The 19313-nt window shown below is 46.8% G+C and overlaps 1 non-coding gene and 1 pseudogene across 1 annotated transcript; both read left to right on the top strand.

Moving 5' to 3' along the window:
- The first annotated feature begins 7820 nt into the window (after positions 1-7820).
- On the top strand, positions 7821-8344 carry LOC127196928 (40S ribosomal protein S18-like; annotated as a pseudogene).
- A 10423-nt stretch (positions 8345-18767) lies between these two features.
- Positions 18768-18929, top strand: LOC127197796 (U1 spliceosomal RNA). Its single transcript, XR_007831758.1, has one exon. It is a non-coding gene; the product is annotated as a U1 spliceosomal RNA (small nuclear RNA).
- The last annotated feature ends 384 nt before the right edge of the window (positions 18930-19313 follow it).

The following is a 19313-nucleotide window of genomic DNA, read 5'->3' as shown; positions in this document are numbered from 1 at the left end:
GTGGGAAGGTCTTGAACTCACTATGTAGCCAAGTTGACCTTCATCTTCTGATCCTCCTGCCTCTGCCTCCTGACTACTAGGATTATAGGAGTGCAGTACCATACCTGGTTTGGGCAGTGGTGAGAAACTGAACTTAGGGCTTTGTGCATGCTAAGCAAGCTGTCGACTCCACCGCATCCCCGACCCTCAGGGCCCTCTCTGGAGCCCTTGTAGTTGCCATGTTTCTGCTGCTTTCCTTGTGTGTAGAGGGCACCAGTGCCAGTGCCTTCCAGAGCTTTCTCACCACAAGCAGAGCTCTCCTGACCAGTTAAGTCATCAGGAAAATAATAAGAAGATGCTGTCATTGGCCCCCAAGAGGTTTGTGCAATCCCCCTCACAGATGCTGCTGCCACAGTTCCTGCCAGGGACAGGAGAAGCTGAGGAGGGAAGCTGAGGAGGGAAACAGGTCCCTGAAGACAATGAGCCACTTCTTGGAGGGGTAAGCAAAGTGTTAGAGGAAGAGCCTGTGGTGGATCTCCAAGCCTGCAATCTTCTGGCTGTGTTGAAACTGAGTCTCGTGTTGGGCCCAGGGGGTCAGAACAGGCTCGCCCTGAGAACAGCCAGCCTGCCTGCTGGGAGAAATGAGGTCTGGACATGCTTACCTTGCTTGTGGCTTTGGCCTCCAGAACAAGGCGGGGTGAGGAGGGAAAAGAAGTGTTGAAACATCATCACAGAGGCAGAAGTGACTCTCAGGGTGGCTATCTCAAGGTGGAACCAGAGTAGGAAGGGAGTCACTTAGGGTCTGAGAGGAGATGCTGTTCTAAGGCCCATGTCACCTACAGGAGATCTTAAAGCATGCTCCAGGCTGAAACAGCCACTCTAGCCATAGTGGCACAGACCTTTAATCCCAGCACTCAGGAGGCAAAAGCAGACCTATCTTTTTGAGTTTAAGGCCCAGGACAGCCAGAGCTACTTAGTGAGAGCCTATCTAAAACCAAACAACAAACAAACAGACAGACAGACAGACAAACAAACCAGAACAAAATCCTCTCTAACTCCTGTGTCTTGCAAGGTAGCATGGTGAAGCTCAAAGAAACCCATATAGACCCCAAAGTCCAACAGTAAATGTGGACAGAGGGCAGATCCTTTTGTGCTTCCTGGCTATGTAAACCACATCCATCATGCTACCTGTCAGGGCAAAATTCATAGCTAAACACACATGTACATGCGCACATATGGAAATTTTAACTGATCATTATTTAACTTGAGTAGTATTGGTTTTAATGTTTACTTATTTACTTCACATGCATGTATGTGTGTGCCTGAGTTTATGCACATGCATAGAGGAGCCTGTAGAGGATGGAAGACGGTATTGGGTCCCATGGAACTGCAGTGACAGTCGTTGTGAGGCACTTGTGGGTGTTGGGAACCAAACCAGCATCCTCTGCAAGAACAGCAAGTGTTCTTAACCACTGAGCCATCTCCCCAGCCTTTAAGTAGTAATTCTTGGAGCATGGGGCGAAGAGAGGCCTGAGGAATGCCTCAGAACCTATTGCCACTCCTCTCCCTTGCATGCTGAGGGGCCAGACCATGGGAAGTGCTTGTTTCTGGCAATCTGTCCTTAATGTTACATAACAGGAGAGTCTACAGTCGTTACTTCAGATTCCAGTTGGTCATTCAAGAGGTAAGCCACAGCTTTGAAATGACCACAGAGGAATTTCTTGGATATCGGAATTATGATGGCCACACCTTATGGCCCTGGTGTGGAATCATCCTGAAAACTGGGGACGGCATAACGGAAAGGAACTTGGCTCACTGAAGATGTTGCCCAAAATGGATGTGTTGCGGTCTATATGACTCTCTAATAAGTTGCAGCTGGGCTGGGCATGATGGCTTACCCTTGTAGTCTCAGTGCTGGGGAGGCAGAGGCAGGAGGATGGGAAATTAGAGGTCAGCCTGGGCTATTAACATAGCAAGACTCTGTCTCAAGAAAACATTTTTTTAAAGTTACATGTAGACTCACTCCTACTCCTTTGAGAGTGGAGGATGGTACAGAGCAGACTCCAGGGGACAAGTCAAGGGGAGGTTGGGATGGGGCAGAAAGGCTAAAAACCTATACCACAGGCAGCTGCCAGGGACAGACACTGGAGGTGGCCTTGGGGCACCTACTGCACATTTGAGCTGCACTGCTGCAATTCTACACCCCCTGCCATGCTTCCTGCTGCAGAGGCAGGGGCTGTTTAGACAGGGGACTGAAGGAGGGGCTGCCCATGGATGGCTGGGCAACTAAGAGTGCAGAGCCCGCGTGTGCTTCCCAAAACCCATGTTGGTCAGCTCTCAACTCCAGCTCCATGGGGTCCAAAGCTCTCTTCCAAACTCCAAGGGTACCTGAACTCATCCAGACACAGAGAGAGAGACAGACAGACAGAGAGAGAGACAGAGAGAGAGAGGAGAGAGAGAGAGAGAGAGAGAGAGAGAGAGAGAGAGAGAGAGAGAGAGAGAGAGAGAGAGAGAGAGAAAGAGAGAGAGAGACTAAAAATATAAGAGCAATCTGAAAGGAAAGAGGAGAGGATGAGGAAGAGGATGATGATGAGGGGGGCATGAAGAGGGGGTCCAGACTGCAGAACCAGGATGCTCTATGGCATTCAGCTCCACTCAGCTGTGTGGTCCTGAGCATGTAATCTCACGCCTCCCTGACCAAGAATTGTACTCTGTCTGGCCGGGACCTAAACAGCACCTAGTTCTTTCCTTGTGACTGGTATCTCCTTTTCCACTTCTGTCTGATTTTGTCCATTTTATAAAATGAAAGGAGAGAATACAGTAAATTAGTAGAAGTGTCCCCTTTCATTTCTTGTGACGTTTCCCTCCTGCCCTTCCCTTCCTCTTCCACCCTCTTTCTTCCTTTTTCCACTTTTCAACCACTGAACAAATGAATTACAGGGGAAGCTTTAATTAATTTAGCTCATTTTATACACACACACACACACAAACACACACACCTGTCTTGCCCCTCCCTACCCTCCCAAAAAAGAAAAAAAAGCTATTCAGATATGGCTCCAGGCACTGCCCTCGGGTGTCCAGCTGTTCCACACACACCCATAATTGTCCCTGACTGCTTTCTGAAAACAGGTATAGCCTCTGTCCCAGGTGAATGAATGGCAACAGCCTGGCATGCCTGGGTCCCACCTGGGCACCCCTTGGGAACATTTGCATATTTCCTAGGCTCTCCTTTTAAAATTCCACACCAATAATTAAGAATTTCTGATTCTCTAGTAATTGAGTATGGTTTGGGACTGATTAAGCAGATGCTATCTAAATAATTATCTGTTCCACCTTGCTTCCCTTTGTGTGGGCTCTGAATGGCTTGTCAAAGCAAACTTCAAGCATTTCCCCACCTGCTTCTTCTAGTGCCTGACAGATTCTCTCTGCCCTGCCGCTCTGCCTCTTCGTCCCCCCTCCGCTGCCCTGCCCCCCATCCCCCCATCCTTTCTCAGCCTCTCTCTTTCCTTCTCTCCTCACTTTGCCATGCTTTGTCAAAATGCCACACTAGGATAAAATCGCCATCCAGGGCTGACTCCATTGCAATTCCAAACCAAATAGGCAGTGGGACCTTTTTTCTTTTCTTTTCTTTTTTTTTTTTTTTTTTTTTTAATGTTGATGATAGAATTGTCTAGATGACCGAACAGCCCTTTCAACAGCATGTTGAAAGCCAGGGCCTTCACTAAGACAGTTTAATTTGATGTCTTTACGTGAACCAAACCATCCGATAATGTAGCAATGTGTGTGTGTGTGTGTGTGTGTGTGTGTGTGTGTGTATTTGTTTTACCAGTTAAGAAATGCAAGTATAGTTTAGGGATTGGCAGCTCAGTTAGCAGTATTTGCCTAGCATGTACAAGGCCATGGGGTCAATCCCCAGCACCATAAGACTAGGCAGGCATGGTGGGTACATGCCTAAAATTCCAATGTTGCCAAGGAAGTGGCGATCCCCTGTTACATAATGAATTTAAAGCCAGCCTAAGATATATGAGACATTGCCTAAAAAAAAAAAAAAAAAAAGGAAGTAGATTCCCAATATCCCTCAACTGCTAAAAGATAGGATGCATGTGCTAGCTAGTTTTTTAGACTAGGCTGGCCTCAAACTTAAACATCTGTCTGCCTCTGCCTCCTGAGTCCTTGTGCCACCACTGCCCGGCTTGTGATGGCTAGTCTTACGTCCACTTGATACAAACTAGAATCGTCTGAAGAGAGGGAATCTCAACTGGGAAAATGCCTCTGTAAGAAGCTATAGAGCATTTTCTTTCTTACAATTTTTTGTTGTTGTTGTTTTTTGTTTGCTTTGTTCTGGTTTTTTTTTGTTTTTTTTGTTTTGTTTTGTTTTGTTTTTTGAGACAGGTTTTCTCTGTTTAACAAACCTTGCTGTCCTGGAACTCACTTTGTTTTGCCTGCATCTATGTCTCTGTGAGGGTGTCAGATACCCTGTCACTGGAGACTACACAGTTGTGAATTGCCATGTGGGTGCTGGGAATTGAACTCGGGTCCTCTGGAAGAGCAGTCAGTGCTGAGCTATCTCTCCAGCCCCCATAAGGCACTTTCTTAATTAGTGATTGAAGGTGGAGGGCCCAGCCCATGGTGGGTGGGGCCACCCCTGGGATGGTGGTCCTGGATTCTATAAGAAAGCAGGTCAGGCAAGCCATGGAGAGAAAGCCAGTAAGCAGTACCCCTCCATGGCCTCTGCATCAGGTCCTGTCTCCAGGATTTGGCCCTGTTTGAGTTCCTGTCCTGACTTTCTTCCATACTGAGCCTTTCTGTGGAAATGTAAGCTAAATAAACCCTTTCCTCCTTAACTTGCTTTTTGCTCATGGTATTTCATTGCAGCAATTAACTAAGACGATTGTGCATGGCACATGAGGACACACATGGGAAACAAGCTCATTTCATTTCCTTGAGACTACCAACTGAGCCACATCCCCATCCTCCAAAACCCCTTTTTATTCAAAGTGGAATCCTAAGGTGATGCAGGACGTAGAAATCCTGTCCTCCAGACCTCAGAGTATTCTACTCCCTCCCTCCTTTTCTCTTCTTCTTCCCTCCCCCCCCCCCCCCCCCCCCCCGCATGGATCCAACCCAGGTCCCCATGCTAGCTAGGCAACAGCTCTCCACTGAACTCCATCCCAGGTCTTCTCTCTTCTCTCTCTCCTCAGTTCTCTCCTCCTCCTCCTCCTCCTCCTCCTCCTCCTCCTCCTCAGTTTTCTCTGCATTCAAAGGACAGCCAAATGCTTGGGATTCCGGGTATCTTTAACTTCCCAGAACCATCCCTGCTAGTTTAAGGCAAGGACGTTTTGGTCTCTAGCCCTCAGTCTGAATCCCACACATACTAAGTCTTCAGCACTTGCTTTATGGAGGAGTCTCTAGGGCCCTCGGGTTGCAGGTTGAGCCTCGCTGATCAGGACATCGGTGTGAGCTGCCTCTATGGAAAGCAGAGGCAAGAGGGTTGTGTAGTTATAGGCCTGTCTGGAATATATAGACCCTGTCTCCAACAACAACAAGAAGAATAAATTAAATAAAGAAACAAACACATGCTAACTAGCTAGTCAAACAAACAGAGATGATCTAAGCCGCACACCCGAGGATATGGATCCAACAAATCTGAAGTGGGTTCATGAAATTGTTTTCAAATGTAAGCCCCTTCCATCTGACTGCGGTGATATACACCTGTAATCCTGGCTCTTGGAGGTGTGGGCAGGAGAATCTGGAGTTCAAGGCTAGCCTAAATAGAGATTGAGGCCAGCCTTGGCTACATGAGACCCTATAAATAAATAAGCAAAATGAGATAAACCCCAAGCAGTCTCAAGCCTTAACCCAATTTTAGGGTCCAAAGTTAAAGCTGCCTTAGCAGGAGGGTGGAATTCTGGGAACAGCAGAACCTGCTTGTCTGGGAGTGCAGTGGGTCTAACATGTTAGCATCTTGAAAAGATGTCTATGCATCTGTCATTATCACTATGTAGCCCAGGCTGGCCTTCAACTTGCGTCTGCTTGCTTCTCCTGCTGAGTGCTGCTGTCACAGGCTGGCTGTACTCTTGGATCCCTCATGCTTTGGTTGACAATCATGTGTCTGGGAGTGAGGACACTGAGGGGATTCCTGGAGAAGGGAGCTGCAGGCTTCCAAGGACATTGTTCTCATGACTCAGAAGACACAGAAGACGGCAAGATACCGCCAGAGTACCGGCTCTGGAGCCACAGCGCTGAGCCTGGCATCTCAGCTGGTGCTGCTCATGTAACACAGACAAGTACAGAACACACAGTCAGAGCCGGTGCTGCGTCCTGCCTGGTGATGTAAACGCCAGCTCCAGCACTCACCAGCCAGGTTGCACTGGGCATTGCTAAGGGTTGTACATTTTGTATTCCTCTGTAAAACTGGAAATACAGTAACAACGGCTTTCTAACACTACCACGAGAGTAAATGAGTTAAAAGCTGCTCCATGGTTACGATCCTGGTGGTCGTGCTGCGGGCGTGCTGCGCCTCTGAGGTTCCCATCACCACACGCTCTATGGCAGTGGTTCTCGCCTTCCTAATGCGACAACCCTTTAACGCAGTCCCTCAGGCTGGGGTGATCCTCAAACATAAAATTATTTTCTTTGCTACTTCATAACTGTAATGTTGCTACTGCTACAAATCATAATGTAAGTATCTGTGTTTTCTGGTGTCTGTGTTTTCTTGACATCCCCAAGGGGGTTGTGAGCCATGGGTTGAAAACTGCTGCTATAGGGGCAGACAGAATTCTTGAACTAGCAAAACGATTCTTAACCTCTTCCTTCTAAATAGTGTCACCTGGTGCTCCTTCTCTCTGCGGGCCAGTGTGACCCACAGGGTGGAAAGGGGCAAGACTGTGTCACAAATTCTGACAGATGGCTCTAGCTGCTCCTTTTGACCCACCAAGGCACTGACTAACTCCTTGTCTCATTGGATCATTGTAGGGATCAGACATTTCCACCAAACGTCTTGCTGACAACTGTCAGTGACAGCAGAAACTGACAGTCAGTCAGCTGTACCTCTCCTGGGTGTTAGCCAGGACTTCCGGTCAACACGCAACGTGATATTTGCACATTAGTGTTTATCACAGCAATATTCACACTAAGTAAGTTCCAGAACTAATGTAGGTAACCCCCAATAGAGGAATGCTGTCTTAGGTTTGTGTTGCTGTGATAAGACTCTGTGACCAAAAGCAACTTGGGGAAGGAGGTTTATTTCAGCTTACAGTTTCACATCACAGTCCATCATCAAAGAAAGTCAGGGCAGGAACTTAAGATCGGACTCTGGAGTCAGGAACTAAAGTGGGAACCATGGGAGAAAGCTGCTAACTGGCTTCTTTCGCAAGGCTTGCCCAGGCTGCCTTCTTATAGATCCCAGGCCACCTGTGCAGGCATGGCACCACCCACAGTGGCTCTGCCCTCTCGTGACAATCGTTAATCAAGACAATACCCTACAGACTTGCCCATAGGCCAATCTTATAGAAGGATTTTCTCACTTGAGGTTCCCTCTTCTCAGATTACCCTAGCTTGTGCCAAGTTAACAGCAACAACAACAACAACAACAACACTAAGTAGAATATATATGTGTGTGTGTGTGTGTGTGTGTATACATATATATATATAAGTTCATATACACAATGTTTTTTCATAAAGAATAAAGAAGTCATGATGTTTGAAAGAAAATGCATGCAACTAGAAATGATCATAAGTGAACTAAAGCAAATTCAGAAAGACAAATATTATGTGTTTTTATCTCATTTGTGATTCACAGATTTCATAGAGATATATAAAAACATGTGTTTATTTATGCCATGCAAGAAGAAGCAAAATTGCTCTCTTCCACAGGAGGCCTCCACGCTGCTGCTTGTGCCACCGCTGTGTCTCTAGTGATCCCTGAGAAGTTCCAGCACATTCTGCCAGTACTCAACACCAACATCGATGGGTGGCGGAAAATAGCCTTTGCCATCACTGCCATTAAGGGTGTGGGCGGAGATATGCTCATGTGGTGTTGAGGAAAGTAGACATTGACCTCACCAAGAGGGCTGGGGAACTCACGGAGGATGAGGTGGAGCGTGTGATCACCATCATGCAGAATCCACGCCAGTACAAGATCCCAGGCTGGTTCTTGAACAGGCAGAAGGACGTGAAGGAGGGAAAGTACAGCCAGGTTCTGGCCAACGGTCTGGACCACAAGCTTCGTGAGGACCTGAAGCAACTGAAAAAGATCAGAGCCCACAGGAGTCTGTGCCACTTCTGGGGCCTTCATGTCTGTGGTCAGCACACCAAGACCACTGGCTGCCACGGCCACACTGTGGGTGTGTCCAAGAAGAAATAAGTCTCTGGGCCTTCGCTGTTAACAAAGAGTTTATATACCTGAACAAAAAACAAAACAAAACAGAACAACAACAACAAAAAAGAAACAAAATTGTGTATAGGGATAAAAAGCAATAAAGAGAGGATAAAGGGCAGGAAAGGATGGGGAGGGATCAATATGCTCAATGCACAATTTATGTTTGTATGAAAAATTTTAAAATATATAAAAATCTAAAAAAAAAAAAAGTAAAGCTGGAGACATGGCTCAGTATGTGCTGCTTTTGTAGAAGACTCAAGTTCAGTTCCCAGTACCCATAGTGAAGGTAACTCCAACTCCAGGGAATCCGATGCCCTCTGCTGGCTTTTACAGGCACCCGCACTCATGTGCACATACCCACATACAGACACAGAGATAATATGAAATAAAATATGTCTTAAGGGGATGAATGATGGCAAGGTAGCTCTTGTTGATTAAGCCTGATGACCTGAGTTCAATTCCCAGAAGCTATGGAAAAGGTAGATAGAGAAAATGGAGTCTGCAAAGTTGTTTTCTGACATCCATTAGCATACAAAGGCACATGAGTACTCATGCACCTCTCTCACATACACACAAATAACAGTAAATAATAATAACAATAAAACAAAGTTTCAAAAAGAAGTCAGCATGAAGAAGTATAAAATAAGAATTTTGATTAAAAAAATACACACAGAAAATTAAGTATGTAACACTTTAGGATGACTGATTATTCAATCATATGAATGTAGCAAGAGTAACAGAAAATGAATCAGCCACATGGGACAAGTGACTGCCCTACTGGACCCCAGGGGGAGGGAGAAAGCACTTTGAATCTGGAAATGTAAAATTATTTTCTCTTTTCTCAGAGTAGAACCAGGACCCACCAAGCCTAACTCCTGCGGTGTGTGATGTGTGCTTTGTCCGTTGGGGCCACTTCCCAACAGTGCTGGAAGGAAGGGAGCAACTCTGCTCCCTGGAAAGCCTTGTAACATTAAACTGGATTAGGGAGCATTCTTAACCCTAAAGCCCTGAGAACACTGTCGGGAACACGGAGCAGAAGACACAGAAGTGCTGCCTGCAGAGCTACACACATTTCTTAAGTCCCTAATCTTCAAATAAACAGCCTTGCTCTTTCATCTTCCCCGGATGACACCTCCTTTGTTAAAGCTGTCAAACTATGTGACACCTTAAGCCTGACTGGCTACATTAGCGGGTATGGTGGGGGTAGGAGGTGGGGAGGGGTGTGTGCTGACCTGGCTGGGTCACAGCTGCCTGTGCATAGGACCAGCTCAGCTTGGCAACACCAGCACAGGATGGTTTAGGTCCGGCTTCCTAGCTACCCCATCCAAGAAGAATAAGACAAGACCTACCACTAAGGGGAGGGGTGGGGTGAAGTACCACTTACTGCAAGCACACTGGCTGACCTTGGGAATGTTTGGGCCTTTTTTGTTTTGTTTTTTTTGTTTTGTTTTGTTTTGTTTTTTCACTTCTCTGGACCTTCGGTTTCATCGTTTGTAAAAAACAAGACAATCAAGGAAGCCACCTCATAGGATGAAAAGGGTTAATGCACGCACAGCCCTGAGAACAATGCTTGCCGTGCAAGGGGAAAGCCTGATAAACACTAGCTGTGTTTTAGAGTGGGCTTTGACAAGGAAGTTGTGGTTAGGAAGATGGCTTTTGGAAGGTTGCTTAATGTGTCTGTGGGTCAGCATTTTTTAGGTCTAAATTATAATGAGAACAATGAGGCTCCCTTATTAGGAAGATGAGAAAGCGACAGAGAGGGAGAAAGGGAACAATAATATTTTTGTGTGGCTATGAAGGGCTCTATAAAGCTTTCTCTGCGAATAATATTTCCCTGGGAAGCCAAACTATTTTCCCGTGGGGTGGCAGCAGGGTCTATGCGCATGGCAGGGCTCCCACACTAGTTTAGAATATAAGAAACAATCTTGGAATGTAGGAAATCTGAGTGAGAACACAACAGGGCAAATCCATGTTGCCTTGAGGATGCAAACATTTCTTTAAGTTTAATTAGTCACCGTCACAGAAGACTTCTAAGATTTCAGCTTCTCTTTAAAAAAAAAAAAAAAAAAAAATCAGATGATCTGATAACCAAATCCAGACCAGGCAAGCTGGGCTGGTGCAAGGTGCTGACCTTGAGTGACGACATAGCCTCCCCTGGCCCCCACAGCCATGTGCCCACAGACCTAATACCATCCATCTTTTCACCAATGGGAAAAATGGAAGGATCCAGTCCACGTCCTGTGATGTCCCCATCCCCACCCCCCTACCCCCATCGCCCCACTCCCACCCCCGCCATTCACTCCCACTCAACCCCCAACAGCCATTCACCCCCACCCAGCCCCACCCCTGCCTCCTCTTCCCCTCTCCACTCTTCTTCCCCGGCTTCTCTATCTCTTTCTCCTCTTGCCCCCTTCCCCCTCTTTCTTCTTTTTCTTTTTTGGTTTTTTGAAGCAGGGTCTGGAATTCGTCATCTCCCTGCCTCGACCTTTTGAGCGCTGGAATGGCAGGTGTGGGGAGTCTGGCCAGACACTTTATTTTATTCTTTTACCATCACACACTCCCTTTCTCACTTGCTTCTTTACTGCAGGAGCAGTTTCAGCCCTAACCCGGTAATCCACCCAGCGAACCACGGTTTTGCTTTTCCAAGGCAAACCTCTCCGCCACCCTAGGCGGAAGCAAGCAGCATTATGCCCGGAAGCACATAGCCCCGCCCACGGAATGCAGAAGTCCATGACCATTTGAGACCCCCTGGTCTCCTACAGTGGGGTGGGGAGAGAAGTTTCAGAACTTCCCAAGTAGGAATGAGGTCTCAACATTCACCATTAGGGCGGGGCACAGTGGCGTTTGCCTGTAATCCTAGCACTAGGGGAGGCAGAGGCAGGGGAATTTCTATGAATTCGAGGCCAGCCTGGTCCAGGACAGCCAAGGCTACACCGAGAAACCCTGTCTCAGGGCGGGGATGTGGGGGGGGGGGAGGGCTAATACAAATAAGCTCTCAATATCAGAAGCCTTTGCACACTGGGTACCAGAGTCTTCACGGATATTTGGATCTAAACAATCAGTCTACTTGGTCGGCAGTCGCTACTGCTCATCTCTTGAAGACTTTCTGTGGCCAAGCGCCCAGGAGCACCTTGGAGCAGCCCGCACCTGTTGCCATAGACTACCCGCAGCTTCTCCAGAGCAGCAAGACTGTAAAGTCTGCAGCTGCGGAGAAAAACAAGGGGACCAAGGTCTTTAGGAGAGCATTTTAAAAAAAGAAATCATAGAGAAACGCAGAAACAAGGGTGTGGGGCGGGGTGCCCCTTTCCCTTCCGCGCGCTCCCGAGCCGGAGCCTTTGATGTCAGCCCCCCACCCCCACGCCCCTGGCCTGCAGCGCCAGCCAAGTTTCCCGGGATCCAGCTGCTCCCACTCGTCTCCCAGCCGGTGATCCGCAGCTGCTGCCTGCCCCAGGCCCACCCGATTACCGGTTTTGCACCTGGGAGGGCCCCAACCTGGCTTGCAGAGTCTCTGTCCCCCAGGGGTTTCAGGAGAGCCTGGCGGTGTCTGGGTCAGGGGGAAGCCCCTCGGGAACACTAACAACCAGGTCTTCCTTTCTGGGCGGGAGAGGAGATGGGTGCTGTTATGGAGACTTGTCACCTTCTTACTTGGCTTCTAGAGTCACCACCATTGGGAGGGATTGTATCTTGAGCCCCACCACCACCCCTCCCCCGGCCGCCGTGTGCTCTTGTGGTCTGCCAAAGCCATTGGCAGAGCTGGACCCTTGACTACCAAAGGGGGAAATGAAGGTGTTTGGGTCAGATTGCCCAGGACCTCTGCTTGCCACAGCAGTTTGCTTCTGGGTATGGAGAATGGTGAGTCTGGCAAATAGGAGCCTGCACTCCTGGGATGGGCCTTACCTAGCCATGGAGGTTTGGTATAGTAACAGTGGCTGGTGCTAGGCCCTCCCTATTTCCCAGACAAGACAGTGTGTTAAGGGCTTGGCTTGCTCTCATAGAATCCTACCAGCCCTGTCAGAGAGGCATCCACTATACAGGTAAGACACTAAGACAGAGGCATGGAGTGTTGGGAAGAGATTCAAACCCTTACAATTGATAAGGCTCAAACGTTTCCCTGAAGAGGGGATCGAGGGCGTCCTTTTCACGGCTTACCCTCAGTGTAGGGGACCGAAGCTTAGGAGCCACAACCCGGAGGCTCCTGCCCATTCTGGTCTCATGAGACCTCCCAGCAACTTGAAGGATGAGCCCACAGGAATAAACATGAGACGCGGTGCCTTGGTTGTACTGTTTGTGGCTTAGCTTTACATTTGTTCAAATAAACAGAAAAGGAAATATATTTGAAAATGATTTGTCATTATAAAAATGGAACAGCCAGGTGTAGTGTTCTATGCCTTTGATCCCAGCCCTTGGGAGGCAGAGGCAGGTGGATTTTCTATGAGTTCGAAGCCAGCCTGGTCTAGAGAATAAATATTCAGGCAGACATGGTGCTGGGGAGGCAGGTGAGAGTTCTACATCTGAACTGGCAGGCAGCAGGAACAGTGACACTGAGCCTGGCTTGAGCATCTGAACCCTCAAAGCCCACCCCTCGTGACATGCTTCTTCCAAAAGGCCACACCTATTCCAGCAAGGCCACTCCTAAAGTGCCCTATGAATCTATGAGAGTCATTTTTACTCAAGCCACCACAGTGTCATACTTTTTGGAATAAATGAGCATTTCTGTTATTAAAGGTATTCTTAGGCTGTGTGGTGCGTACCTTTAACCCCACGACTTGGGAGGCAGAGGCATGGACCTAAGGAGGGTAATAGGGTGGGGTGGGAGGGTAGAGGGAACGGGAGGATATGAGTGATGGGAGAATAACTACCGGATTTCCAGCCTGTCCATCTTCAGTCAGCTACTGTTGGACTATCCACCTGAACCACATCCTGTAAGTCAATCTAATAAATTCGTGTGTGTTTATGTGTGTGATGAGTATATGTATTATAAATATAAATACACATATATTCATTCTATCAATTCTGTTTGTTAAGAGAACCCTGGATAATACAATTCATAATATTTCAAAACCCAGAAATAACTCAAGTAGGTATTTTGATAGCAAATTTTACTGTATCCATAAAATGGAATCTCATTAATAAAAAACAAGGGACTTAAAGCTACACACAATTAAATGGTGAGCCAAAAATTTTAGGCTGAAGAAAGCTGTCACAAAACAGAAATATGCATACTATATGATTTTATTTACCTGAAACCTCAGAAAAGAGAACTCTCCAAAGCAAATCAGTGATGCATGTGACAGCCAGGGATAGGAGTAAATTTTAGTATGTGTACACACACATATACACAAACAATGTATATGTTCAGATATATAAAGGTATACATATATGTACATATAAAGGTTTTACTTATTTTTATATGTACGTACATGTGTGTTTCCCATGTGTATGTAGTTGCCCACAGAAGCCAGAAAAAGGCATCAGATGCCTGGAACTGGGTTCACAGGTAGTTGTGAGCCACCCAATGTGGGTGCTGAGAATAAAACTCAAATTCTCTGCAAGAAGAGTAAGTACTCTTGATCACTGAGTCGTCTCTTCAGCCCAGGTTAATATTTTTTTTTGAAGAAATTATTTACATTTATCTATTTATGTGCTCTGTGTGTGTTGATCAGATTTTAAACATCCTTTTTCTTATCTATTGATGTGGCTTGACTGAGTAATATCTCTCAGAGGCTTGTGTATCTGAACACACAGCCTCCCCAGTTGGTAGGGAAGTCAGTGGGACCTTAAGGAATGGGTGGGGGGCAGGGCTTTGAGGACGTACAGTATGGCCCCACTTCCTGATGGTTTCTCTGCTTCCTGTGTGTGACCTGCTCCTGCCACCATGCCTTTCCTTCCCTGCATCATGTCCTCTCACCTCCTGCAACCATAAGCTAAAATAACGCCCCTTACATTGCTTTTGGCTGTGGTATTTTTATCACAGCAACAGAAAAGTAACTACTTCACCTAGCAATCAATCCCATTTATGTCTATTTTTGCAGTGTTAGGGATTGAACCTGGAGTTTCGCACATACTAGGCACATGCTCTACCCCCGAGCTGCATCATCAGACAGAAGTGCCAATTCTTTAGCTCCATAGCTTGCAGTACTTTCTTTGATTGTTTGCTCTTTAAGCTCTTACTGTGATTGACTGTGGTAGAATTCCAGGCACAGGCCACTGTCCCTGCTCTGACGTCTTTTTCCTGTGGCTTCAGTGTCCTGGAGATCCAGCCTCGTGCTAGACTCTTACATACTGCATGACAAGCTGGTCACCTGTGGGAGGTGATTAGGGAAGAAACTCTAAAAAAGGCTTCTGGGTTTGGAGAGATGGCTCAGAGCACCCAAATTCAGTTCCCAGCACCTACATCAGGTGGCTCACAACTGCCTGGAACTCCAACCAGCATCTGAGACCTCGGGTCTCTGAGGGGACACCACTCATGTTCATACACACACACACACACACACACACACACAAACACACACACATACACACACATACACAAACACATACACATACACAAACACATACACATACACAAACACACGCACATATACACACACATATACACACACAAACACACACATACACATACACACACACATACACATACACAAACACACACACATACACACACACAAACACATACACATACACAAACACACACACATATACACACACAAACACACACATACACATACACATACACACACACATACACATACACAAACATACACACACACACACACACAAACACATACACAAACACACACACATACACACACATACACACACACATACACATTTACACACACGCGCGCGCGCGCACGTAAAAATAAATATTTTAAGAGGTTCCTTACCAGATTGATAATGAATAAAGATTGAGATGCACCAATCTAAGGGTCAGGAATAAGTTTAACAAAATGGGTGAAAGAAGCCAGGGGATTTAAGAGATGAGATCATATATGTAAAGGAATTTGTTAGACACCTGAAAAAGATTTTTTAAAACAACAACAACACCACGATGGCATGTAGCCCAGGCTGGCTTAAAAGTCATCTGGTTCCTGCTATGGCAGCCATTGCAGTCCATTGAGCTCCCTAGAGACAGCGCAGGGGCAAGCGCGAGCCAGACCCGACTGGCGACTCAGCCTCGCGGAAGAAAATCAGCTAACCATGGGCAAAGGAGAGGGGCAAAATGTCTTCACGTGCGTTCTTTGTACAAACCTGCCGGGAGGAACACAGGAAGAAGCAGCCGGATGCTTCTGTCAGCTTCTCGGGTTCTCCAAGAAATGCTCAGAGAGGCGGAAGACCAAGTCTGCTAAAGAAAGCGGGAAAATTGAAGACGCGGCAAAGACTGACAAGGCTCACTATGAAAGAGAAATGAAAACCTACATGCCCCAAAGGGGAGACCAAAAAGAAGCTCATGGGCCCCAATGCACCCAAGAGGCCTCCTTTGGCCTTCTTCTTGTTCTGTTCTGAGTACAGCCCCAAAATCAAGGGGGAACACTCTGGCTTAACCATTGGTGGCGTTGCAAAGAAACTCGGAGAGTTGCGGAACCAGACCGCTGGCTGCGGACTGACGCCAAGCGGCCCTGTGAGGAGGCAGCCAAGGCGGAAGGAGAAGTGCGAAAAGGGTACTGCTGCCCACAGAGCTAAAGGAGAGCCTGTGCAGCGAGAAATGCGGTGGTCAAGGCTCAAAGGAGCAAGAAAAAGAAGGAAAAGGAAGATGAGGAGGAGGAAGAAGAGGAAGAAGAGGATGATAGATAAGTTGGTTCTAGCGCAGGTTTTTCCCCCTTGTTTTTAAAGCATTTAACCGCCGCCCCCCCCCCAACTCACTCCTTTTAAAGAAAAAAATTTAAAGTAAGGCTGTGTAAGATTTATTTTTAAACGGTACAGTGTCTTTTTTTTTTTTTTTTTTTTTTTTTTTTTTTTTGCAAAAAACACACTCCCAAATGTGTCTTTTGCTAGCCCTGTCCTGGTGGTATTTTCAATGGCCGCTGACCTTGCCTGCTACAGTCTGGGGGTTGTAAATTGGCGTGGAAATTCAAAGCGGGTTCTTGGTGCACAGCACAAATTAGTCATGTATGGGGATGGTAGGGGTTCTTTTTTATTTTCTTTTTCTCTTTTGTTTTTTCCATCTTCAGTTGTCTGTGATGCAGCTTATATAAAGATAATTGCTCTGTTAACTGAATACCACTCTGTAATTGGGGGGAAAAAAACTGTGGCTGTTTTGTTGACATTCTGAATGCTTCTAAGTAAATACAATTCTTTTATTTAAAAAAAAATCTTTATGCATGGACTGGAAAGATTGCTAAGCAGTTGAGGCACTGATTCTTCTTCCAAAGGATCTGTGTTTCATTCTCAGCACCAACAACCTTCTGCAACTCCAATTCCAAAGGGTCAGACACCCTCTTCTGGTCTCTGTCCTTACCAGGCATACATGCAGGCCAAATACCTCTACACATTAAAACGAACAAACAAACAAACAAACAAACAAAAACATCTTTTTTAAATTTTCAATCCCAATGATAACTTTGAACTGCGATCTTCCTGCCAGGATTCCAGGCGTGCGGCCACCCTGCTCAGCCTTGCAGGGCTTAGTACAGGCTAGCAAGCACTGCACACCCAAAGCTCCATGCCCAGGTGGAGCTCACTATTTAACGGGCTCCACCCATGGCTGAGTTCACACCCCCTGACCGCTCAGGGTCTGTGACACAGCAAACGGTGATGATAACTGGGACACCTCTGTGGGATTGCTCTACGCATGGGGCCTTTTACTGGATGTCCTCCACGAGCCAGAAACGGAAAAGAGACCGGAGCTGGGAGCCCCGGCTGAGACAGGTTGGCGAATGTGTTCACTGGGGATCTGCCTGATATCAATAATCTCTGCTATGCAAATGAGCACAAAACTGTCTTGTCTAGACCAGAAACCAGAACTCAGTGGGAGGCGGTGAAAGGGTGTGGTGCAGCCGGAGACAGAAGAATTCATTTCATCTGGGTCTGAACAGAACGAGATATTCATTCATCAGACTAGCTCCAGGGAGACAGGTAGCAACAGAGCCCAGAGGCTAGAAGGTTGCTCTGAGTCCAAGACCAAGGGCTTACAGCCTCTGCCAGGCAAATGTGGCGTGGGAATTAGCCAGCAGGAAAATCTCCACTTTACAAGTCTATTTTCAGGCCTGCTTTTTTTTTTTCTTCCCTCTCTCTCTTTTTTCTTTTTTAAAGACAGTTTCATTATATAGCCCAGGCTAGCCTAGAAGTCAGGACCCCCCCCCACCTACTTGAATCATATTTTATATTTCTGTTTATTTGAACTTGAAGTAGGTCTCTGGATGTTCTTGCCTCTTCTGCCCAGCTTCCTGTTTTCCGAGGGGATGGTCCACTGTCCACCCCGCCCACACAGAGCTCTGAGTCTTCCATGCTCCCACTCTAGTGCCTGGACAGACAGTGAGAAGGCACCCGAGACTTCCACAGTGAGCACATATCCACCGCCATCAGTGTCATACCCTCGACTGCCTCACCAGGGGACATTCTCTTTCCTGTTGAAAGCTGATTCTAAGGCTGGGGAGGTCGCTCGGCTGGTGGACCGCTTGCCTGGCGCGTGTGAAGCTCTGGGTTACATCCCTAGCGCCACAGAAACCAGGGATGCTGAACGCACTGAGCGCGGCAGTGCATGTCTGTAACCCCAGCACTCAGGAGGCAGGAGATTTATACTCACCTACATAACAAGTTTGAAGCCAGTGTGGCCTGCATGAGACCCTGTCACAAAACAAACTAAACTCCAAACCCACCATGCCCTCTCCTCTCCATTCGGAGGAAAACGTTAAGGTCCAGATAAACAGTTCTTAGTGATCTGTGCCCAAACATAACCCCTCTTCTTTGGTTTCATTCCCCACTACTTCCTGTTTTTCCATGTGTTGCCAGTCATCTCACTACCTTCCCAGCATGCCAGACTCACTACCTTCCCAGCATGCCAGTCTCACTACCTTCCCAGCATGCCAGTCTCACTACCTTCCCAGCATGCTTCTGCTTCCGACCTTTGCCCTGGCTCATTCTCCTTTCTAGAAACTGTATGCTTATTCCTTCCTTTAAATTACCTTCTCAGTGAGGCTCAGAGCTCTATCTCCATTTAATACAAAATAAAGCACCGCCCCACAACTTTCTGAATCCTCTTGCCTTGTTTGACTTTTCTTTTCTCAATAGTTATGATCAGCAACACTATGCAATTGGCATGGTAATTTTATCTCCTATTGATCTCCTGAATATAAGTGCCTTGAGGGTGGAGATCTCTGTTTTGTTAAAGGGTTTGTCTCAGCATTGCCTAGAATGCTGTCTCGATAATATTTTCAAGCCTGAATAAAAAGCTCAAGAGGCAAGTGCAGCACTTCCCTGGCAGGGGAGGCTTCATGATCAAGAAGGTGGTTTTCACAGGGTGAAGCTTGTCTGTTACACTCCAGATGTGTTCACCTCTGTGATCTCCCCAGATGCAGGAAGTTCCACTGCATAACTTGTGGTGGTGGGGACTCTGTTTGTGCTCTCCTTTGGGCACAGGGGGAGGCAAATACAAGATGGCTCAGCAGGTAAAAGTGCTCGCTACCAAGCCTAAAAATGTGTGTTGGAACCTGAGGGCCAACATGGTGGAAGGCAAGAACTGACTCCTGTATATTGTATGATTTCACGTGTATGCTGTGGCATTCTTATAACACACGCACACAATAACACACACACACACACACACACACACACACAAATAAATGTAGCAAATTTTAAATAAAGAGGTAAATGCAAATTGTGTTGTGGTACTTTTTTTTAAAAAAGGACTTATTTATTTAATGTATTTTATGTATGTGGGTGCTTTGTCTGTATGTGTGTCTGCATACCAGAAGAGGGCATGGAATCCCATTATAGATAGTCATGTGCTGGGACT

Source organism: Acomys russatus, chromosome 13, assembly GCF_903995435.1.
Source record: "Acomys russatus chromosome 13, mAcoRus1.1, whole genome shotgun sequence".
Taxonomy (NCBI): Eukaryota; Metazoa; Chordata; class Mammalia; order Rodentia; family Muridae; genus Acomys; species Acomys russatus.
This window is presented reverse-complemented; position numbering and strand designations above follow the sequence as displayed.